The sequence below is a fragment of the Saccostrea echinata genome, unplaced genomic scaffold (assembly GCF_033153115.1).
Source record: "Saccostrea echinata isolate AGI-Se365-2 ecotype Australia unplaced genomic scaffold, CSIRO_AGI_Sech_v1 ptg000025l, whole genome shotgun sequence".
Taxonomy (NCBI): domain Eukaryota; kingdom Metazoa; phylum Mollusca; class Bivalvia; order Ostreida; family Ostreidae; genus Saccostrea; species Saccostrea echinata.
Genome location: NW_026889774.1, coordinates 25,822,441 through 25,848,791, shown reverse-complemented (window position 1 = coordinate 25,848,791; position 26,351 = coordinate 25,822,441). Strand labels below are relative to the sequence as shown.

The window sequence follows — 26,351 nt, the reverse complement described above, 5'->3', positions numbered from 1 at the left end:
AATCATAATTTCAGAAAGAAGTTGAAATTAAATAATAAAAGAGACCCTAAGAAAAATTGCTTGTTGTCATTGTCAAGCTTGAACAAGTCCTGATTCATATGAAACAGATCCTGATCAATTTAAGCATTTTTTTTTTTTTTAACATATAATGAAAAAAAATACTGTTTATCTTATGCAGTTGCCATGGAGAAATTAACTTGCTTATACTCTCAATTTAGTTATGAAACCATATAACAAGCAATATTTTTTTTTATTTTAATAAAATTGTTATGCAGAGTCTACATATATTACTTGTATATCTACATATGTAGATTAGAAACTTTCGGTCGGGTTCAGTTTAATTTTGATCGGGTTAGTTAATACATTGTTGAGTCTTTTGATCAGCATGGACATGGTTTGATGGTATGATAATATTTTTACAGTTTCAATTTCTAAACTTTCCAGGAAAGTTTAATTCCTGCATTTTGTACAATGGCTATATATATGCCGTATATTTTCCCATGAATTTTATTTTGAAATTATATTTTTAAAATTCTGACAAGATTAGATGTCTGAGGAAATTTTAACTGCCTAGGGTGAGATATATGACAGTCTGAGACATTTTAAACCAAGTCTCTGAATAAATTAGATTTTGTTGACTTGTTTGCATTTATGCATTTATTTTTATTATAGTGTGTTCGGTACCACATAACATGCGAGAATACCTTCTCCGGTATGTTGGAGAGAAGATTAGCAAGAAAAAATCGCGTGAGAAAATGAGAAGTTGACAGAAAAAGATTTTTTTCATTATCGAAAGAGACATGTACAACATCCATAATGGTAAGAAAAGATAATTATTTATAGTCATATTTATTTGTTTCTATAATGTTTCTTTCGATAACTTTTCACTCATATTGAAAAGCCAGCACTTGAGAACCTCTGTACTCAGTACCTTTGAGCAATGAGTAATTTTGTTCATGCCAGCACCTACTACAACATGGGACCTCAGTTTCATTTGAACACCGGTCTCCACATCCTGCAGTGGGATTTGAACCTGTGATGTTAGGATCAACTCCTTTATCTGTGACTCTAAAGCAAACACTTAAACCACTGCGCCATGCAAGCAGCTAGTCATACATGTATTCCTTATGATGTGAGCTAGCATTATGAAAATTACATGTGCTGTAGATCATAGGTTGCTACATAGTTCTTTGTATGTTGCGCTAAAAAAATATGGTGTTCATCAATGATTCATTTTGGTGTGCATCCTGCGTAAATTATGCACAAATTTTGCTCAGGACGCATTATTTTAATAAATGTGCATCCCAATGGACGCAATAAATTTATAGAAGAACGTGTATTATTTGGTATAATCCGATTTTAAACTTGACCGATTGCATCATATCCATGTGCTAAGCGATATGCATGAACAATTTTAACAGGTATATATAAGGTTGCCAACAACAGGTCAGATTTCACAATTGCAGCCAATTAACCAGCAATTATCAGAAAATATTTGAAAGTTAGATAACATAGTTCGATTATCACTGATTATGTCTATACTGTGGAACATTTCTGAAGAGAATACTATACCTTTGTAAAAGCTATACATGTAACCTGTATCATTTTTTTTTTCCTTACAAGCTAAGAAGTTTAAAATTTAATCATTTTTATTTCTGACTGTTTTTTCATTTCTTCTTAAAATTTCTTTGCTTCATTCTGCTTCTGTGCATTTTATGACTGATACATTACAAATGTGTGAGATCGTATGTACGATCTAAAAATAGAACCAAAGTGCACAGTTGACAATATATTATATTTATGACACAAAATCATGTACTCTTACTTGGACAATTGATAGTAAAATTATAAAACTACTCACAGCAACAATAAAGCATTTGCTCTTTCATGAAATAACTTTTTATATTTCACCAGAATTTCCTCTGTAATATCTAATATATGACCCTTGGATTTGGATGCTCTGATTTTGTCATGGGACTCATTGTTGTCATTAAGGGGGGTCCTTTGGACCCATGATAACCATTTTCAAAATGAATCACTGGTTCATAGGTCTGGGACTAAAAGTTTATGAGGACATACTGTCTTAATATCACCCACCCATTACCATCTGATCAGCATGATCAGTACTATTAAGCAGGAAAACAAATATTTGAAGAGACATACTGTAAAAATAATTTTGTAAGATATTGGAAAACATGTAATTTTGGAAGTAGATTGACATATAAGTATATAATTTTTTTTTGTGGATAACAGTTGATTAGGGTAGGTGGTCACTGGTGTGATTTTGACCCATTATCTGATTATTTTTCATACTTAAGTTTTGTTCGAGTATATGTCAGTGTTTGTTATGCTACAACGTTTTTTGGGTAATTTTCTCTATGGAATACCTTTTTACAAGATTTCTTCTTTTTTTTGGAATTATTGAATTTGCGAAATACATGTGTTCGACTTACAAGATATATGTGTTGGGTTATTTCTAGTTAGAACAATCTAACTTTGTCTCGGAACAAGCCCTCGATCACCACAGTTAGAATATGTCCCATATACTAGCAATGTAGCATATTGGAAAGGATCTGCTCAGAAATGATTTTGAAGAATACAAAAAAAATTGCACTGAAAATAACTATCAAATTAATCATAACAAACCTTTTTGAGATTTTATATGCCTTTTAACCTAAAAAATAATCCATAGAAATAAGAAAATTCAACTCATTTTCTCAACCTTTTTTCCTCACTTCAAAGGACAAGGTATGGTAACGGCAGAATCTGGCCCCTTATTTGATGTAAAAATCAGAACATAGTTAAAATAGTGATAGTTTGTAGTTAAGAACTAAAAATGATGCTTGTTTTAAAACCAGCACTAATTTTGATTCAAAGCTTACATGGAGACCAGAAGAGGGTGCAGAAGTAGGACAATTTCCTGAATTTTCTCAATTCTATTGGAATATCCTCAAATTTGATATACTTTTCACTTCGGGAAATATAGAGCACAAGCTTGCCCATCTGAGATTTTTATACATAAGATGCATCTGATACTAGTATTTATTATATACCCAACAGTGTATCACTCAATTTTACTGTAGATTTTGTACAATCACGTGACGGTGTGATCCGACTTTCCGGATCACCACACTGTGGTTTTCTGAATCCATATCAGCCCTCTCTGAAATTGATGACGTAGTACACAGAAACATGACGTTATTTTTCTTGCGCATCAAAAAGTCCCTTGACAGAATGCTTTGTTTAATGGAAAAATATTAAATAATTAATCTCAGAAGTTTTTAAAACTATATCTTGTTAGTTGTAAGGGGGTATATAATAAATTTATCATTATAACAGTAACTTGATCCGAAGAGCCGTATCACGTCTCGTTGACAGGCGCGGATCATCAGATCAAACTCGACGCTTCGCGTCTCGTTTGATCTGATGATCCGCGCCTGTCAACTCAACGTGATACGACTCTTTGGATCAAGTAACTGTTATAATAATATATATATGAAATATATAAATTTGGTAGATAGGCAAGCTTGTGCTCTATGTTTTCTGAAACAAAATGTGCTGTAAAATCGATGAACATTTGCATAAAATGAGAAAATTCGGAAATTGACATATTTTCTGATCTTCCTGTGACTTGTATGTATCATATAACTTAGAACCAATACTCATTTTCTGGCAGGGGTGACAACAGGTTTCTATTGATAAACTGTTGTATCATTCTAAACAACACCCCAAACCAGGGGCCAAAAAGGGGTCTTAGCCTATCTTGTCCTTTACACGCCATGTTGAATTCGGAACTCTCTGGATTGTTCATAGAAAATGCAGTCAGTTCGAGTTATCGAACTTGCTTATTTTGATAAATTGCCAATACACGGAACGTAGGACAATATCATTTTAATGATTAGAACATTCTAATCTAGGTTATTGAGATCACAGCAACAATATATAATCAAAATTAAAATTGAAATTATAATTCGCATCATCTCTTTTAAAAAAGAAAATATAAATTCATATTATTTTGTAAAACCAAAAAATATTGGTTTAAATATTATACTGACAATAAAAAAAAAGAGACAATAATTCTCAAATTATGAATAACTTTAAAACATTGAGTGCACCTACAAGCACAGATCCCATGATTTGTAATATAATGCACACACAGGCATGTAAATCAAACATACAGATTTTCACTGATTAGCTAATATACATGTAGAACTAGTTTCAACTAAATACTCGTACAAATACAAAAGAAAAAAATAATTATTTTCCAAGCAAATAAAATGAAGAAATTAAAAGTTTTTGATTTTATTTTGATTTAAAAATTATCAAAGAATATTTAAGTCGAACTTCATGAAAAAGAAAAGCTGAAATCAAAATATTTGTATCAATTTAAATGTCATGCTTGATAAATTTTGGAAATACTGACAGATACACCCTTGCATAACACATATACATGACTAAAATTGTAAATTTTTAGAGACTTTGGATATGCATGGTGTCAAACTTTGTCTCATTTTAATATAAAATGAAAAAATTATAACTGATTAAAGATATTGTGATCTGTATTGTAGCATAAATATTGTGATACCTAATATAGTATATTAGATATAGAATAGTAGACGAAAGTGTATTATCCCAGCCCTTTATATTTGCAGTGCAGTATAAAACAGTTCAATTATATAATAATGAAGTCAAGAGAATATGGACATGATTATATGTAAATTAATAGATTTTGTTTTCATTTTTGCAGGTGTGTCTGATGGAATTTGTCATTTCATTAATAAATAATGCTGATAAAGATGCAAACTTAGCAATTGTGCCTAAAAAGTGACAGCTTTGACAAAGAAATATATCCATATATAACAGTTACTGGTACTGTATGAATGCAGTGAAAGGATCCAGATGAACAAATGAAGAGATTAAGTACAATGTACATCAATTACTTGGATGAAGAGAATCTGCAACATGGGGTAAGGTATATTTGCTGCTTTATTAGTTATAAACTGTAAATAAATTGTTAGCAGAAAATAGACACAAAAGCTTTAATTAAAGCAAATCAGGGGTAAATACTAACTTTTAAAGCATGCAGATACTCAGTGATAGACTGATAGTTTGATAGTATCATAAAAACCAAAAGAACTTCAGTGACTTTGAATTCCTGATAGCCCTAGCTGTTAATGAACTAGTTGCCCATTACAGCCTTTGGCTGCTTATGGAGTCATGAAGTGATTGTTGGGGGAGGAGGAAATGAATTCCCAGTGGAGATGGGTATGAAGGTTAAAAATAGGGCCACAAAGAACCAGGTTATGGTGAGGCAGACTTGCCTCCTTACATTTTATTGTAATTATTTAACCCTTCACTCTTTATGAGTGAAATAATTCTCGAATGGACATAAAACAACACTCAATCAACCGGTCACACTTCACTGGCTGTTCACAGCACTTGTTGCTCTGTACTGGGCACTACTGGCTCACTTAAGCAGGTTAAGTTCAGTTTGGTGTTTACTAGTCATTCCAATGATAAATAAGTCTGAAGAACATTTTTTGTGAGTCGACTGCACAGCAGTGCAACACCTAGGGATCAATTTACCTGGCATCTGTCTGTCTGTCCATCTGTCACACCTTATATCTCAAGAATTGTAAGAGGTTTAATTGTTTTTGATATTTGGTTAATATTTTGCTTGGCACTCTGACTTTTTTTAAATACCATGGTTGCCAATCTTGTGACCCTTGAACTTACCTTTGACCTACTTATAAAAAAATTTAAAGTGCCAATATTCAGCATATTTTTGATAATTTAAAAGAGGTAAGTCTATGCTATTAATAGCATGTGCACAATTTATCATAAATTATAATGAAAAATACCAGCATTATAGTTCACTTGACTTTGACCTTTGTTTTACTTTTCAAAAAATATTTTGAATGGTTAATTTAACTTAAATGTTTTGATTTTCTAGAAGTAGTGTTTTGATAATTAGCATTGATGAGCTCATGACACTCTACTTTGAAACTTTTTGATATCCAGTTATCACACAAACTAAAACTTAAATCCTAGTATGAAAACAAATCGGGATCAGTATACCACAATGGGTGGTAATGTAGACTGACAATTGCAGTAAAGACAGCCTGAAATCTCTTTAGAAAAAAACTGTTGAAAAGATTATTGACCATTATATGGTGACATCTCTATTTTAGTGAAAAATTCTTAAACAGGATGTAAAACGACATACAATTAAACAATCAATCCAACTACTGAGTGAGCTTTCTCGCTTGTGAACTACCAATTATGTCCAATTGGAAGTAATATTTGAATGTTTTAAAATGTGATTGTACATTGTAGGAAATAATGTTCCTATAGAAAAGTCAAAGAATGTATACATGTGAGATTCTGAAGTAGCCGTGCATGATGAGTAGGAATTTGAAGTGAATTATGGGAAAAGGTATGTAATCCATTAGTTTGCTTTTAAAAGTTAGTGATTTTAAATATGAACACACTGTGTAAAAGGAATTTTTCCGCAATATTCCTTTATTCACGCTATATTGTAGGGTCCCTATATAAGCCACTCACTTAGTCACTGTTCAGTGTAATCTGTTGTCACCTGTCTGTATAGACAGACTGACGTATGCTACATAGCTCTGGGTAGCAGCAAAAAATTACTGTGTACTTCTTTCACGGCAGGAGAGAAAGATGCCAATGAAACTTACAACAGTCGCACAGGTCAGTGCAGTATACAAACTACACGAGTACACATAACTGCAATAAAATAAATAAACAAAGGCAATGCAAGATAACCAGCATGAGCATGTGTCACCATTCCACTCCGATACCTGTGACAATAAAGCAGTCAGGTGTAACAAATGCGAAAAGTATACCCTGGTGCTGATATAGTAGATGATATATAATCGAATATGGTGTATGCCTATTTATGAGTTGTGGTCAGCTTTAATTGATTGTTTTTCTCTGACTATATGTACCATAGGTCATAGTCATTTATGGTATATACAGTGGCGCCATGTTTAACCGAACACTCCACCTTCCAGATGCTATTTTGCGGGAATAGATTTTTTCCATGTCATTCTGTCTCATTAATCCAGAAATTCGTGTTCCACATCCGAACGGTCGATTTCTACTACAAAACGTAATAGTTCATTGAAAAATGACTCGTTTATCCGTATGGTAATTTTTCAAGAAATGACTTTTTCATACTTATCTTCAGGGGTTGAAATTTTCCTGGAAATCCCACCAGCCCAGGGGCTACTGATTAGGAAAAAATTACTAGCCCAAATAAGAAACAGTTCAAAATTAATCAATATTATTTTTAACAAACTTAAGCCAAAGAGGCGTCCGGATAAACAAGGCACCACTGTATATATCTATAATACATGCATATAAATGTACTTGCTATTAACAGTGAGTACAGTAAAAATTTTCCCATTAAGTATATTAATTTTTTCTATGTGGTTTACTTTATGCCCAATTATCAGCAGTTTCCATAATTGCCATATTTAAGTATAAGAACTAGGTTGCTATAGCAGACAAAAGGTAAATATAAAAAATCTAAAGTGCAAGGTACTTTATCACTGATTGAATGTTAATTAGGGCCTGCATGAAATGTTAAAGCTATATAGGATTCACATTCTCCATCTTTATATGTCTTTCAGCCAGCAATTAACACTTCAGTTGTGACACAATAAACAAGTTTTAGTTTATGCAGTGTAATACTATACAGGGTATTGATGCATACAGTAAATGAGATCATTAGAATGGTGTATTTATATACTGTATATACTTGATATCAACAATTTTTCTCAGTGGTCTACTTTATGCCCAATTATAAGTGCATGGTCTCCTCAATGGCCATATTTAAGTATAACATATGTATAAGTACAGGTTGCTATAGCAGACAAAGGTAAATATAAAAATCTAAGTGCAAGGTACTTTATCACTGATTGAATGTTAATTAGGGCCTGCATGAAATGATAAAGCTCTATAGGATTCACATATTGTCCATCTTTATGTCTTTCAGTCCAGCAACACTTCAGTTGTGACACAATAAATAAGTTTTAATTTGATATGCAGTATAATATAATACAGGGTATTGATGCATATAGTGAATAAGATCATTAGAATGGTATATTTATATACTGTATATACTTGATATCAAGGGTTAATTCAATTAACTCAATTTTTCTCACTGGTCTACTTTATGCCTAATTATAAGTGGTCTCCTCAATGGCCATATTTAAGTACATGTATAAGTACAGGTTACCATTGAAGACAAAAGGCATATACAAAACTCTAAAGACCATGATACTTTGATACTGACTGAATACTGATCTGGACCCTTGAAAAGCACTTAGTCTTTGTCTTATTTATATGACAATGTGTGGTTTGATATAAGTTAACTGAATTACCTAGGTAACCATGGTAACATATTTCTATCTGTTTTTGGATGTTTTTGCATAAGCAAGGGCTTGGGTCATGCATAAACTTTTCACATTTTTCAACTTCTTCTCAAGAACTACTGGACAAGTTTAAACCAAACTTGTCACAAAGTATCTTTGGAATAAGGATGGCAATGATTAACTGGTTTATTAACTATTAAGAAAGATCATAACCAGTTAAAATTTTCATAACCAGTTTTGTAACCAGTTACAATTTACATACTAACCACTTAGTAGATACAGTAGCTGCAACGTTATTGTTGACAACTTAGACGAACGATTCCGCACGATTCACACACGATAAAATCTGTTACACGAACGATCCTTCACACACACGATTCTACACGTTACACAATCTTACACGATTGCTAACGGAAACGCACGATTCTTAACGCAAAATAGTTCAAATTCTTTAGGAATGGATATTTTCAAAAAGAAATATGGCTTAATACTTATCTTAGATTTCAAATAATGATTGATTTTATTTCATCGACTTTGAAAAATGAAAAAAAAAAATAGAAATGGATATTTCTGGAACTAAATACATGTAAGATTTATGAATTATTTTAGATTACAAAAAATTATTTATGTAATTCTCTGACTTTAGAAAACTGATTGTTTTTTTCTCGTTCTATCAGAAGATGTACATGTAGGTGGACCGTGAGTTTTGATTAAATTGGATTTCATAATATGCAGAAAGGGATAAGTTTGAAAAAAATGGCATGAAAATGAATTAAATTATAAGTTATATCCACATTTCAATTTGTGAATCTCTAAAATCAACAATTATTTTACAAATCATTTATTTGCAGAAATTAAAAAAAATAATCAAAAGTAACCTCCAGAGATAACACTGATAAACGAAACCCCGAGAATCATGTCGTGTAAATGTACATTCACCGACTAAATACTTATGTAAGCATTGAGAATTATTTATTTGTAAAAATGTTTATTTTTGATCTATTGATTTTAAAAATATCTTGACCATAATTAGCAATAAATATAATTAACATCAGAGAAAAAAATCAAACATCTAAGTACGGTTTATCAGAAAAAAAATCATGCTATTTGACGAGAACACAATATTGTACGACTTACTATATTGTTTATTTCCAAGCGATAATTAGTTCATTCTGTTTTCAGTTATGTAAATCGCGCTTCATTTCTTTTTAATTTGGATTGAAAAAAAAAACCAGACAAGTGAAATGCTTGTATAACAAAAACATTCCAATAAAAACTTACAAAACAAAATTTACACGTTTCTTAACGCACGATCACGCACGATTAAAACCGCAAACGATTGAGTCTGATACACGCACGATCTCGCACGTTACACGAACGATCACGCATGTTACACGAACGATTCTACACGATTCTTTTGTCAACAATAACGTTGCAGCCACTGGCAATCGAATACAGAATTGCAAATCGGTTAACCGCAAAATGTTCCGACCAATTAACCGGTTAATCGTATCAAACTACACAATGTCATTTTCTTGACTTTTTTCAAGTACCTCTATTCCTATGCACAAGAAGTCTTTAAAAAGTTGTTAGATGTCAAAATCATTCTATTTGTCTTTCTTGATCATAAAACTACGCGCATATTTTTTTTCAATAGACAAGAAAAAATTCAGAAAACCATGAACCATGCCTGAGATATCGTGGATAATTTTCATGAGCGGATGTCACACAAGTTCATTCTTCATTATCACCATAATCAAAACTAAGTCTAAATTGTATCACTTAAGGGGAAGAAGGACCTTGAGCTCAAAAAAATCCTTGTCATTCAATTTTTTTCATATTTTGTATATTTCTAATTTAGTATGTCCCACATATCTTAAAGCAGTTTTATCATTAGGTTTCTGACCTTATTTTAGAGATATTGATTGACAAATACTATGCCCTGCAGTATCTAAGTGGAGTTTTAATTCTTTATGTTTCCGGGCCCAATACTCTGTCCATAATGGGATTTTTTAAGCATATATAAAAAAATATGCAAGTGGACATGTATCTCTTAAAATATTTCAGAGTATGAATAGGTTTAAAATTCGAAAAAGCAATTTTATCCTGTCACACCGCATCTGGATAGGGAAAATTACGTACTTTTTGAGACAACTTAAACAACAAAAAAAAACGTAATTTACAAAAAATTCTATCATTCAATATTTTTAAATTTATGTTGAAATGCAAGTCCTTCAAATTATTGGTTAACTTTAAAAATTTTGAATGGTGAAGCTGACCTTAATATTGCACAGGACATCATTACAGAGGACATAAGCATGACAAAACGTGTCATATTTACATTTCTTGAGTACGGGAAAAACCAACTATGACGTCACACGTAAGCTAAATAAGCGAAATAAGGTATGCCTACATAAGATTTCTGTCATCAGCCATGCAATCATAATTTTTATTTTCCCCGTTTCTCAAAATATTTCATCACATACTGATTATGACCTGATTTTACATAATAATACCGCCCCTGTATTCACTGAGTATGATCTTGCTGTACTAATAGATCGTGTATGACGTCACCGACTTATGGACGCGCAGTTTAGGGAAACAGAGGAGTGGATCAATCTTTTTCATAATTTGTTAATGTTTACATGAATGTTAAAACTTTTTACTTTTTTATATAAGATGGCAATTTAAGTTAAAAAAAAAAATGTCAAAAAATTATACAAGAACTGATGCTTTACACGTTTTGGACTTATATAAACGGAGATTATGACGTAGATAAAAAGAGTCATGTGACCATGTGTCCTTCATCCCCTTAATTTACAATGTTTGTATTATAATCTAATGTGATAGATAACTGCAAAAGATACACACACACCAATTCATGGTGCTCAACGGTGATTATTATCATTAAAGAATTAGAGGACAGTCGGGGTAACGACATGATGTTTTAACAGTAATTAACATATCTCAGACTGACCAATTACCCCACAATTTTAATCTGGAGAGCCATAATGACCTCCCAATCAGCCTAAATAAATAAATGAAAACGCTAAATTAAATGTTTAGGTAGGAATTTCTATTTTGAAAATGAATTTTAGTACATTGCCTTCAGTTTTACATATATTATAATTTTTTTACGACTAATCGATTGCAGATTTTCTAACCGATTGCCATCGTTCCAACCGAGTAATCAGTTAACCGGTTAGAAATTGCCATCCCTAGTAAATAGTTTTTGTCAATGAGTATTTGTATTTACTTTTTCAATAATATTTTCATATTTTGAAATAAAACTTGTAACATGTTTCAAACTGAAACGTGACAAGCAAGCAGTTACCATATCTTGCCGAATATAATATGCATTGGTTTAAATATGCACCCCCTTTTTCAGCCTGATAACTTGGGGAAAATTGCAGCTCGGTTGTAAAGATTATTTGCTACAAAATCTTATTTCGTACAGGGCACAAAATTATTTAAACATTAAGATTTTAACAGACTTGAAATTTCTTTGACAATAACTTAAAGATAAGTCACTTAACATATGTGTTGTAATCAACACACACCCAAAGCTTAAAAAAATGAAGAACGAAGGTTATAAATCGACCTCTCAAATATGAAACAGGGGCTCTCAATTGTCTATAATTGGGGGCGTTCAAGGGCCCCACTCCCAATTCAAAAAAAAGGTGCCTTTTTTCCCAATAAATGTGTTAATTTTCCCAATAGTAATTTCTCCCAAAAATTAAAGAAAATATAGCTGGATATATACCGGTAATAACTTAACTTGCTATTCATATTCCTCTGTTTTATAAAACAAATTTAGTTGATAACGAAGACCGGAAACCCAATATATATGATTTTAAAGTACGTATAATGGTTATTCCAAAATTTCCTAAAAGGTCTTTATTTTCCCAATCTTCCCAAAAAGCAGTGTGAAAATGAAAACAATTATATGTACAGCAAATAAGAAGTGCCCTATCTTGTCAAAAATGTGATTGGAATAGATAGACCATTTCTTTATCCAGGTGAATATCATTACCGCTACATTTTCAAAATGGTAATTATTTACCGCTACATACTCATTACCGCTGCAAAAAATGTACACATTACCACTACATTTAAAAGTTTACATTACGAATACATTGCCTCTTTCATTAGCCAATGGATTATGCATGTACAGATTGATACAAAGTACATGTACAACATATCCAAGCATAAGACCTTTTTCCACTGCTCACCATGGGAGACGAAAGTAGGGCTTAACAGGGTGGCTTTTTCCCACTTTTTTATTAGTCCCCTACCAGTGAAACCAGGGAATTATAGGTTTCCTCTGAGTCTGTCCATCTGTCTGTCTGTCCCTCTTTCAGTCTGTCCCATTTGTTTTCCGCACTTTTTTCTAAACGCTTGCAGATATTGAGCTGAGTTTTGGTATGTAAGTGTATCTTGATGAGTTACAGTTCAAGTTTGCATTTTGTTATACTTCTTAATCAATGATTTTTAATGGAATTGTGACAATTCAATTTTTAGTGGGAACCAGATTACACTTGCCGGTAGGGGACTAGTATTGCTAATGCAATACTCTCAAAATGCTTGTTTAATCTTAATTATAGTAGGTATTTAAGTATGCAAGTACAATACTGTACATATAAATGCTTGTTCAAAATAAAGTTTTTCTCGTAATTTCAGCCCAATGCAACAGAAACTAAAAATTCAAGAACCTGTTGGTAATTAATCTGATGTTTTTTAAATAGATTGATCGAAAGTACATGCAATATAATTCATACTATATAAAGGTGCAGTGTTTAATTGATTTGTTACAAAAAAGAGCAATGAACATATCACCAATGCTAATGTAGTGGTAAATATTTTTAATATTTAATAAGTTCCACATTTTTTTTTCACAGTGAAATGGTAAAAAAGAAACTGCTAGCGCTACTGTGCAGACTACCATCAATCAACATGATCAACAAAATCAAGTAATCCTTCTGAGTAAGTGACCTGTAGTATTATCTGTTTTCACCTAGGCCAATATGAGAAGGATGAAAGTTATTATACTCAATACACAAGTTTGGAGATTGTAGCTCTTCAACAAGAGAAACACAAAAAGAAGCCATATCCGCATGAAAGTGGCAGAGATTGTTGATAAAGTATACACAATCATGATTAAATAAATGTCAAAATGATGGCTTAATTAGGGCCTTTTAAAATGTAATTAATATTAAAGAAAGATTAATATACATGCATATTATGTCAAGCAATGATGATTTTGGGGATCATATTGAGCTATACTTTAGTAATACAGGTTTTTGGATGCTTGAGTCTCTGATTGACAATATATATATGTAGTTTTTGGAGACCAGGTCTTCCAGTAATCTGTCAGAATTCCCATGGGTACCAATTGCAACTTGTTGTTAGGCTAGCAGACCTCTTTTTATATTAATATGAAGCAGAATTTATTCAAAATCTTACACATGAGAAGAAGAAAACACTTGCTGTGGTCTTGAACTCGACAGTGAGATATATCGATGATATATTATCAATTAACAACAGTTATTTCCATTCATATGTCAACTATATATATTATACCCCAGTGAGCTTGAAATAAAAGATACCACAGAGTCTGACACATCTGTTTCATGTTTGGATATTATTTATTTCCATCTCTAATTAAAATTTTATAAATTAATTATGTACATGTAATATTAAATGCATGTTTCTTGGAAAGTAATGTTTTAAGTGTTTCCTTACTACTATTAAGGATTTTCATGGTATATCAGATTCTTGTTTATTATCCTTTTCTAAGTGTTACTTTTCTCTAAGCAGTAAACAGGCAGTTGTATCACTAATGATAGGTGGAGACACATATGAAGTTACCTACAGTTACAGCCAAGGTTTAATGAAGAATCATCTGGAGCCTGGCAGTAAGAGTGACAGTCGGCAGTGGATACTCACTCCTCTAAGGCACCTGATCCCACCTTGGTTGTTTTTGAGGTAGAGGTTGCTCTGCTCAAATCATAATTTGAATGGACTTTTGAGCTTAAATACTATTCATTGTCTCCATATTTCGTTTTATAAAATCTAGTTTTAATTAGGATGATTGAAAACAAATGAATCATCAATCCCTTTGAGAGAAGACACTTCCTAGATTGTACAAATTTATTCTAAAAAAAAAAAATAGTGGAATCTTTAAAATTATTACGAGGGGAAAGAGTCAGTGTTTCATTTAGAATCCTGACGTGCAGTGATCAGATGCCTATATATTAGAGATCCATTTTTCTTTCTTCGTATTATTATAAGATTTTTCCAGTGTGTTTTTTTCCCCAGATATTTTTGGTATTTATTATTTAAATTTTGAGCTGATTAGTGCATCCAAATAAACAGTTATAGACCAGTATATTGAACATGTCCTACTAGCAGGTTTGTGAAATATATGGAGATAACAAACAGTATTAAAGCTCAAAAGTTCGTTCAAACAATACAATTCAGGAGCAGAACAATACGGACCTCTAAAACATCAGAGGTGGGATCAGGTGCCATGGAGGAGTGACCATCCCCTGCTGACCAGTCACACGCGCGGTGTGCTTCCTGTCATGATCCGGGAAAAATTAGAAAAATCTGTATGTGTGTAAATAATGGCCTGGAAATTAGATTTAAAACGTCAATCAGCACTTGACTTAATGATAGATTGTATTTTCTGACAAGTACAAGGTCATTGTATCGACCATATAACTATTGTAATGATGACTTTAAACAAGACTGATGATATTCTTGTTTCATCAACTTGTTTGTCAATAACTTACTTTGTTTTAGAAATTGTTCATAGGTAGAGCATGCTCTTGCGTATCGAATCAACAGAGAGATATGAACCCTGTATGCAGGTGATGAGGGTATATTGCTGCATAAGTAAGGGAAGTTAATGATTGAAAAGTTAGTCATAAAGGTTTGTTGTTAGGTATTAACCTCTTTTTATAGAAAATTATCAAAATATGAAACAGATGTGTCAGACTCCAGGGATAGACTTTAACTTTCATATTCACTTGTCCTTTGGGACAACAAATTTTGACTTGTCCAAATGCAAAACTTGGTTGCCCAAACCTTAGAAAGAAGAAAATACGGGTAATTTAATTTATGTGCAATAAAGTACTTTCTATTGGCAAGTTAACTGCCAAGAAAAAATGTTGATGTGTCAGTTATCCTACAATTGTAAATTCTGTACATGTATACCACTGTCCTTTCATTTATCCTGAAAACTTGCACTGCCATGCAGCAGTATATATTTTCTTTAAAATAAAATTCATATTTTAAATATATATATATTATTTTGAGTTTTTTCTCTGGAAAACTGAGGCCACACTAAAGGAAAACAGTTGTTATGTTTTGAAACATACATATCCTGATCAGAATACATTGTTTGCCGAGAATTAATAACTGGTGTTCTCTGAGTGAAAAAACAAACTATTCTTGTTTAAGAAACTATTTTTGATATGTTCTTGGCAGAAAGTGTTATTGTTTTGTTTAAAACTAATGCAAGATATGAAAAAAAAAAAGAAGTTTTTATCTGAAATATTCACTTGCCCAATCGGACAAGTACATTGGCATTTTCACTTGCCTTAACTGGGAATTAACTTGCCCCGGGCAATCGGACAACGGTTAATGTCGATCCCTGGACTCTGTGGTATCTTTAAATTATCAAGCTCATTGGGATAATTGTGTTGAAATATGAATGGAAATAATTAATACCGTAAAGTCACGTGTATCGGACGCACTTTTTTTTTCAGAAAAATTGTTCAAAAGTGTGGGTGCGTGCATTACATAGGAACTAAATTCAACCCCTTTTTCTGGACATTTTTTCTTAACTCTTATGAGTGATTTTCACTGTTACCACATTGTAAGTTTATTACATATTATTCCCCAATTCTTGAATGATAGTCACGTATGACAGATCGCTGATAAATAAATCAACAAACAGAAATATAAAAAGATATTTCCATTAAAATATTATTCAAAATTAAATATATATATATGTATATTTAAAATAAATTATTGCAGCCCGGAGGACCGGGCTGCTCTATACATATAAGTTTAAGTGTTGGTATATGGGGATTGAGGTGGGAGAAGTTATTCAGAATTAAAGGTTTTCTAAACATTAAAAACATTGTTTATCAGAATGTTCTTTCCCTTTATAAATTACGAGATACACAATATATTTACTTCCATAAAGTGAATCTATAAAATATATATGTTTTTCATATTTAATACATAAAGTTGCTTATCATTTACTATCGAAAAAACGACAGGTCCCTTTTTTTAGAACATCGAATTTTACTTATCGCATAAAAACGTAAAAACGTACTTTACACAGTTCGTGTTTTATATTCTTAAAGTGAAAGACATTTTTGAAAATAGGTGATGCATTTGTCTGGTTTCAATTTATATTTTATGCAGCCAACATTTACTTGAGGAATTGATAAAGTTTAAAAGGGTGTCGTTTTTTGTTCGAATTTCATCCGACTATAAGTTTTCAAAATATTCTCGACTATCGTCTCCATCATTTAGATGCATGCCTTTGTCACACATATCGAAGCGGTTTGATGATCAAGACTCATTTCCATTGTTTACTTTATTAATTTCCCGGGCGACAATTGATGGTTACATCAATGTTTTCTTGTCTTTTTCTAACTTGGATATCATCACTGCCAAATTTAACTCCTCTCGACCCTAATGTAGGTCATATTTATTTATATAACAATTTCCGGCCATTTGGTTTTGAAACAACTGCCATTTTAAACAATACACTTGTAATCAGTAAAGTTTATTTAATGATAAATATTTTACACACCTTTTTAGTTACCTGGTATCACTTGTATACATAAGTGTGACATTAATTACGCTTGGGATGATTTGTTTACGTAAACACAGACACCTGCTTGGAATGCATTTTCAGCACAATATTGTAAAATGCTTAGGGTTATAGGGAAAAAAAATACAGGACTTAATTTCTAATTTATACCAATCAAATAACAATTAAAATACAGACTATACTTAAATACTTATAAATAAAGCTTATATGTAAACTGAATTTTCCAAGAAAATTAGAAGTTGTGTCCTACTTTCGTTTTTGAAATAATATAAATATTTTAACTTTTTAAACTTTTTCTTTGGAATAGTTGTGCTGTGAAAATAAGAGATACATCTGCATTTTTGGGGTAGCATTTTATCCATAGGAACTGCATTTCTCTCAGGATTTTCCCCCCAAATTTGGGGGGGTGTCTATTACAAGACTACGGCCTTTACACCTGACAATATGGTACTTCGTCAATATATCTAAATGTTAAAGGCGACAGCATGTATTTTCTTCTTCTCATGTATAAGATTTTAAATAAATTCTGCTTTGTATGAATACAAAAATAGGTTTGATAATAACGGAGCACAATTGGTACCTATGGAAATTCCAAGAGATTTTTGGAAGACCTTGTCTCTAAAAACCACATAGATATTGTCAATCAGAAACTCAAGAATCTTTTTAATATCAACTTCAGAGTACTTGTGTGTACAATCAGTGTTTTTTTACAAATAATTTTGCAAATGACAAGATAAGTTAGTTTTTGAGTTCCACTTTTAATGAAAAAGCAGCTGTCAATAAACAAATCTCTCGTCCATACAAAAAAACAAAAAAGCATACCAAGGGTGATAATCTCAAAACTTAAGCATTGATCTGTTCGAAATAATTTTTTTTTATTGACATACGTTTAAGGATAAACAACAATACTTGATATCATGATTACTTAAATTAGCGGAACTCTTTCATGGAGGTAGGAAACGTCTGTTGGATGGGGGCAGTGTACTATTGAATGCAATGCATGATCGATCATTGTGGAATTTATAAGGACTGATAAGAAAGAAATCCTAGAGAAATATCTTGCTAAACATGCACTGAACCAGCCTAATAAATTTTTGAGAGGAGCTAATCCTGTATGTTGCATTTTTTACGATACTTTTTACTAAGCGGACTTTTCTTATTAAATTCCAAATGAAAATCGTTACTTTTGAAAGTTGATAAAATACTCTAAACTTTCCTTACTTGACAAATCTACTATTTGGAGTTCAACTCTTGGCAATACATTGTAGTTTCAGCATAATGATTGTTCGAATCATTCCATTGTCACCACTGTAATGTTATGCCCCAGAAATCTTGTGAGATTTAGAGCTTCCTTGACTCCCATGCTAATTAAAGAGCGGTTGTAAGTTAGATAATTGTGAGATACTCGCAATACTACGTATTGCAAAATACTGGTACTTTTAATTCAATTCACATGTGCTCACCTTTAAAATGCATTCACAATTCTTTATAAAGTTGGTGACATTATGTATGAAAATATAAAGTCTAGTCACATATTTAAAGTATGCTTGTGGTACATGTATGCATTTTTTTTTCTTGAACAGTAAAGGAAGGGATGAGAGAGTTCATTGAGTGCCATAAACTTTCATTTGTATGTTATTTTTTAGAGATGGAGTAGTACACAAGCACAATTTTTTAAAGAAAGAAAAGTCAATGGAATGAAGAAAAGGTGAAGTGAATTGTCACTCATTATATTTTAAATTTAATGTGGACATGGTCATTATTTTAGTTATGTCATAACCTTCTTATCAATTTTAAGCAGTGCAGACAGATGCATTTCTTATTGCTTTGAATAGAATAAATTATCAAAAAAGTTTGTATATGTTTTTTGATATAGAATTTATATTAAAAAAAAAATTATCAATTACTGCAGTTTTGAATTTCAGTACACTAGAAATTTTTCTGCCCTGCCATGAATATGGCTGGGGCATATAGAGTTTGTCATGTCCGTCTTCCGTCCTTTCAACCTTCTGTCTGTCCTTCCATTCCGCTTTGCTTTTAGCTCAGTTCAAAACTAAGTTTCAAAGAAACTATTCAAGATATTTTTATCAATCTTCATATGCTGATACATATTGATAAGAGGTATTCAATTTCATCAACGTACCTTGACCTTTCCTTTAACTTTGACCTCACTTTTCTTAAATTAGTGTTTAGCTCAGTTTTAAAGAAACCATTCAAGATAGTGTAATCAAACTTCATATGCTGATACATACTGAATCAACATTTTTTTACCTTGACCTTTCCTTTGACCTTGACCGTACTTATCTTAAATAAGTGTTTAGCTCAGTTTTAAAGAAACCATTCAGGATAGCGTAATCAAACTTCATTTGCTGATACATACTGATGAGAGCTATTCAACTGCATCAACATTTTTTGATCTTGATTTTTCCTTTGACCTTCACCTCACTTTTTCTAAATTAGTGTCAAACTTCATATTCTGATACAGACTGATGTAAGGTATTTGACTGTATCAACATTTTTGACCTTGACATTTCATTTGACCTTGACTTCATTTTTTTGAAATGGTGATTGGCTCAGTGTTAATTAAACAGTTTCCATTCAAAATATTTTTATCAAACTTATTTTGCTTATGCGTATTAGTGAGAACTATTCAACTGCATCAAAAATGTATGACCTTGAACTTTCCTGTGACCTGGACCTCACTTTTCTTAAATTTGCATTTTGCTTAGTTTTAAAGAAACCATTAAATATAATTTTATGGAGACTGTATAAACCGAGGTCCCATGTCACAGTAGGTGCTGGCATAAAAAGATCCCTCACTGCTTAATGGCCCTTAGTGCCGAGTATAGGTCAAAATTTGCAGCTCTCCACCGGCAAGTGGTGGCATCTCTATATGAGTGAAAAATTCTCGAGAGGGATGTTAAACAATAAACAAGCAAATAAAAATTAATATACCCTCAGCGGGGCATTCATGTCCTATGGACATATTTCTAGTTTTGCCCTTTTTTACATTTGTACATGGATATACTTTTTATTTTTGCTCTGTAAACAACAACAACAAAAACATTATACCATATAATATGCACAAAATTATATGCTAGGAATGTATTGTGAAAGATGCATTTCAGCTGACAAATGTAGCATCTTTAAGCCAGCTTTTTAAAAAATTTTCTGAATGACTTTCAGGTACTTCTTTTATATTTGCAACTCATTTATAGGGATGTATTAGTATGGTAGCCTGTCTGCCAACACGTTGTAGATGAGATTCTAGCACATATTGTGTGAAATGGTTCTCTTAATTGACATGAGAAGGTCACTATTTTTTATCAAGATAAAAATTACTTGTATGTCTTGTAATAACATTATTTAATATATCCCTTTCATAGCACACATGTTCGTTTCAAAGAGAAGAAAACATTTATAATTTTTCAAGGTCAATAATCTCATGGATGAAATGCAAACTGTACTATTTGAAATAGGTGGTATAGGTATTTCAGAGTCTGTATTACAGCTTGCCAGTTTATTGTTGGAGGGAATATTCTCATCAAATAAACTATGTAAAGATTTGCTTTTTAATGCAAAGTATTTTTATAAGTAATAACTTCATTTCAACTTACAATGAACAGTTAATCAGTGCATCTCACTTTGTATCTAATGCATTTTTAGAACACAAATTTGTGGTTTAAAACATGTTGTAATAGTTTAATAATGCTATTCATTTTTTTAATTGACAAGAAATGAAAATGTAATGATTATTTCAAAATAGTGTTTTATTCCTCTTGTGTATATTTATAGATATGTAAAAGATTGTTATTTTTATTGATGTTATTTTTGTGTACAAAATACTAGTTATTTATTACTTTATACAAAACTAATGTTGTGAAGATTGATAATAATAGAAATCCTTATGCATGTATTGAACAGTATACAAATGTCACCAATGTAATACACATTTACAAATAAAATGAAATTTTACATGACTTGCACATATTTGCATTATTTGTTACAGTTATAACAAATCTAATTCATTGTATTTATTGTTTCCAATTTTTATTGTCTATTCAAACATGGAAAAATTATATGTGTAATGATGTTAAAGACACAAGAATATGAATTAAAATAAGACTGTATGAACTACCTTTAGATTTATGAATTCAGTAGACAGTGACTGTGACAAATGTGTATTTAGGATAGAGATCTTAGACATGAGAAGAAAAGGGGTTGTTTTACAAACTTTTTTTGCATGGGGAAATATTGACATTTTTATACAACAACAAATGAAGTTACTGGAATTGTGAAGTCTACGTGTCTTCTGTGAGTTGACATCTTTTGAAACAAAGGTAGCTTGGGGCCAGAAATATTCTAGACCCAGTAGTAATGGTCTTTTGCACAAGGTCATAGTCACTGTATATCAAAGTATTAAATACTTACCAATAATTGTTTGTAACCTCAGAGTATGATCCTAACACAGGTTAATACAGGTCAAGGCCATAGGGTTTAGAAATGTAATAAATATTCAGATAAACACATAATTCTGTTTGTTTATTTGTTTGTTATACATCCTTTAAGAATTTTTCACTAGTATTGAGACACCACAACTTGCTGGTTGAGGGCTGCAAATATAGACCTGTACTTCTGAGCAGTGAGAGGTCTTTTCTTGTCCCAGCATATACTGCAACAAGGGAATTTGGTTTCATTGGAAGAACCGGTTTCCATGTCCTTCAGTGGGATTTGTACCTATGACTTAAGGAACAAGTCCTTACTCCACTACTCTAGGGCAAATGCTTTGACCACTGCGCCAAGCGGGCAATCACATTATTGTTATACTAGATGTAAATCAAGGCGAAGGGATAATTGTGACTTGGGGATGTATAACAACCCTGCATCAAGTTCAATTTTTGACCACTATAAAATAACTTCCAAAGATTATATTATCCTAGGGTTCATTATGCTCAGAGTATATGACATAAATTGGATATATAAAATTCTAAAATACAATTTTTTTTTTTAGAAAAGTACAAGGTTATAGTTTCAAGAGGTCATATCTAGCATGTACAGGTGATTGTGGCTTAGATGATGATTCTATACCGTAAGTCATCATGTGACTACGACGTTTTAAATCAATGTGTTTCTTTGGTGGTGGATGAAATATTTTCTTAACATAACAATTACTATCGGTCATTTACTATATTTCCATAAGATTCAGGACATGAAAATTTGTCTACGAATAGACATCACCCTATTAGTTCCTTCTAGTTAAAATAAGGAATCACCATACTTGGTTTTAAAGTGCCTAATATTTTACTTAAGATAAATGCAAATTGACCAATAAATACTGGTATGAGAAGTACATTTATGCATGTGTAGTTTTTTATTTAAATAATTAGAAAAAAGAAAATGGTCTACATAATCACGTATATATATATATTCTGGTCTCCTTTATGCATTATATATACTTGGTCTACTTTAACCCTTCGGGATCCTCATAAAATATATACATGTCTACCTTAAACCTCCAATGTATTTACAAAATATTAAGGAGACCAGAAATGTCGTATATTTTTCAGGAAGCAACATTTAGGGCTGAGGGGGTAAAATTTTCATTATTGAAGCCTATTGGAATAAATTTGGGTGAAAGTGTGAATCAGAATGTCTCAAATAAAAGAAATGAAAAATGTCTACTTAATGCCTCAAAATAAGTGCGGTCTACTTTATGCCAAAGTCCACCTTATATATATATATATATATATATATATATATATATATATATATATATATATATATATATATTAAATAAAAAAAATGATAATAATTTAAAGTTTGTTGATATACTTATCTGCATCTTATAATTTTTTTTCTCCAGTGACAAATTTAGATGATATTTTTGCCTGTAAAAGCAATAATGATTTGTATATAAAAAGGTATTTTTGTCAAATCAAGCAATAGCAGTTCAAAGATTCGTCCACTTTCAGTTAGTAATTTGTATCAAAATTACTGGTCTTCGAACGATGAAAAGTGTCATCTCAGTCTCGGTAATGAATGTTAATGGCAAGGATGGTAAAGGTATTTAGTTTATTACAACAATTTATCTAGAATATCTTCCGTAAAGATCACTAACAAAGCTCAACATAATTGTAATGACAACGATCCAAATCCCGGCACTGTATCTATAGCTACACGCCATTGTATGTTGTAGTTCAAACATACAATTTTCATCTAAACCTGGCATTAGTTAGACTATTCAAACGAAAGATGATTCATTTTTATGGATTCATTTGACTTTTAGTCCAAAGTATTATCCTGTCACCTTTTATTTTTAATTTGTAGCAATACCAGGAGTAAATGATTGAGCGATACTCATTCCATTTTATCCGTGGCATTAAGATAGACACCTATTAACGTAGTTGGACTGATATTAGGACTGGGAGAAGGAGTATTAGAGCAAATTAGTGCAAATTTTCTTGTCTTCATATTAGTGCTGCAAAAGGATTTTAATATTAACTGTTACCATAAATAAATGTAATATTCATACATTGTATTTCACCTTGCAATCCTTTCGTATTATGAAATACTTCTAACAAAACCATAATAACGGAAAGTACTAAAAACGATATGACATTTGTAATCCTTGAAACTTTGCTATATCTTTTATAATTTAAATACAACATTTCATAAACAAAGTGATTGCGTATTTTCAGCTTGCTCACTATTTATTAATTTCACATTTCGTATTAAGAAACAATGTACATTTACATGTATTAATTTTACAGGAAGGAATACTTCAAAGCTACTTTTTGTAAGTCTTTTAAAAGTAAAGTAAACATCGAATGATCATGGTCTTGTACTGCATGGTTTCATAAATCAAACGATGTGTTGTTTTCATTTGTCCATTCGTGTTGTCATGTTCTATTAATATGACGTTGAAACAAGCATTGCGAGTTATTTGTAAGGAGCTGTATAAGAGCAAAGGTCAGAGAAGAGCGTGATAATGATTAAAATCAGCTTCCACGAACCAATTTCTATTTACCTTTGTTAATAGCTGTAGCATTTCACTTAAAATACAGGCAGTTAAATGACTATTATTTTCTTAGAAAGGAAAACTTTCAAATTAACTAGATATCTTTAATACAACCATAACAATTCTAAAAGACTCTAAACATGAAAAAGTAAACATAACGAACAATGATTGATCTAAAAAAAAATACAAACATTATAAATCTGTGAACAGGGCATAAAACACGGACCCCCAGAAATTCAGAGGTGGGATCAAGTGGCTACGAGGAGTAAACATCCCCTGTTGACCGGTCACACCCACCATGAGCCATATGTTTTTATCAGGTAGACGGAGCGCTCCGTAGTCATATTTCGTATAAAACTAAAGGTCTAACAATTGGAATGAAACAAGTCATCCAAAATACCCAATAATAGGTTATATTTATAAACAAGGTCATTATAGCGACCATAGAATCTATGTTGACTTTAACTGAGGTTGTTGAAATCCCTGAAACATCATCTTTTCTGTCAGTAGCTTGCCTCGGTTTTAAATTGATCGAACTCAGAGCATGCTATTGAGTATCAAATAAGTTGGGAGACGTAAACACAATATACAGGTAATAGTGGAATATTACTACATAGATAACGAAAGTTGATGATGGAAAAAGCGTAGTTATCTCGTTTGTCGTACAGTGTAGTTGTTAGTTGGCCCTTAATGTCTCTAGTCATTAAAAAATCCAAATATGAAACAGATGTGGCAAACTCTGTGTTGTCTTTTGTTTCTAGTTCACTGGGATATATCGAGTTGACAAATCAATAGAAGTAACCATTGTTAATTGATAAAAGAGCGTCCATATGAATAAATTTCGAGTTGAAAGCCGCAACAAGTGTTTTCTTCTCACGAAGAAGTTTTTGAATAAATTCTTCAGCATAGGAATATGAAAACAAGTCGGCTAATAAAGGAGCACAACAGCTCCCATCGAAATTCCAAAAGTGTGTTGGAAGACCTTGTCGCTTAGACTTCATAAATGGTGTCAATGAGGAACTCCAGCATCCTTTTAATATCAACTTCAGATTACTTTTGTGTAAAATCAATGACTGTAGCAAAGTCATTTTATGGATGACCAATCACAAGATATCACAATTTCCAAGTTCCTTTTTTTATTGAAGAAGCAGTAATCTATATTATCATAAAGCCTAATTTTTAATATATCGTGAAGAATGGTTGTAAAAAAGTGTAGAAAAGTCGTGTGTTTTGATATAATAGATTTTAGATAAAATTGGTGATTTTAAATTTTCTTAAAGTTCTTTGGGTGTTTTGAGAATCCATATCTGATTAAGACCACTTCTAGAATATGCTGTTGCACAGTATGTTAGAATTTTCTCCTTTATAGCAGTTTATATTTTTGTAAAGAGGAAAGATAGGGGCTGGGCAGAACATTTGCTGAAGCCGGCAATGTATCTTTGTTTGTAAGGACATTTGATTCATCGTTTAAAAAGATAATATGATATGTACTCACTTGGATCATTTACTGAAACGTACCATTGCAATGAAGAAATTTTTTTAGCCGTTAATTTGTCACTGTAAATACAACCATGAACGTAGTTATTTGCTTGTTTTATAGCAACTAAGTGCATTTTTTATTGTAATCATCAATCATGGAAATACTGGTCATTTATGTATTATTTCAACTATTAAATAAATATTAACTTTGGCAAGTAAACACAGCAAGAAAAAAAATTGCAAATAAAAAATAGGTCACATGTTATCTATATTATCAAAACATTTTTGGTAAAGTTTAAACAATTCTAAAATGAGGCTTGATAGTGCTGGTCTTCACCAGATGATATGCTTTATTATGAATGCATGATAAAAGCAGAAAGGGTAACAATATTGATCACTTTGCACTATGCATCTCAATACAGCGAATATTAAACATTATCTATAATAAAAAATATGAATTCATTTTCATGTTATTGGATTTTACATTGAAAGTAATAGCTGGGAATTTTTGACTATGGTTTGTGAAGTTAACCTTCATTGCAATGTCATGGAAATTAATCATATTATTTTCCCATGCATCTGTTTCTGTCTCCTGGAT

General features: G+C 31.6%; 1 protein-coding gene and 1 long non-coding RNA gene across 2 annotated transcripts in view; both read left to right on the top strand.

Annotated features, from left to right (window-relative positions):
- Window positions 1-26,351, top strand: part of LOC133192267 (alpha-1A adrenergic receptor-like) — a 145,239-nt gene that overhangs the window by 54,710 nt on the left and 64,178 nt on the right. The gene's annotated exons all lie outside the window — the stretch shown is intronic.
- Window positions 296-19,797, top strand: LOC133192777 (uncharacterized). Its single transcript, XR_009721869.1, has 6 exons — window positions 296-402; window positions 673-819; window positions 4,748-4,967; window positions 6,337-6,436; window positions 13,301-13,385; window positions 18,903-19,797. It is a non-coding gene; the product is annotated as an uncharacterized LOC133192777 (long non-coding RNA).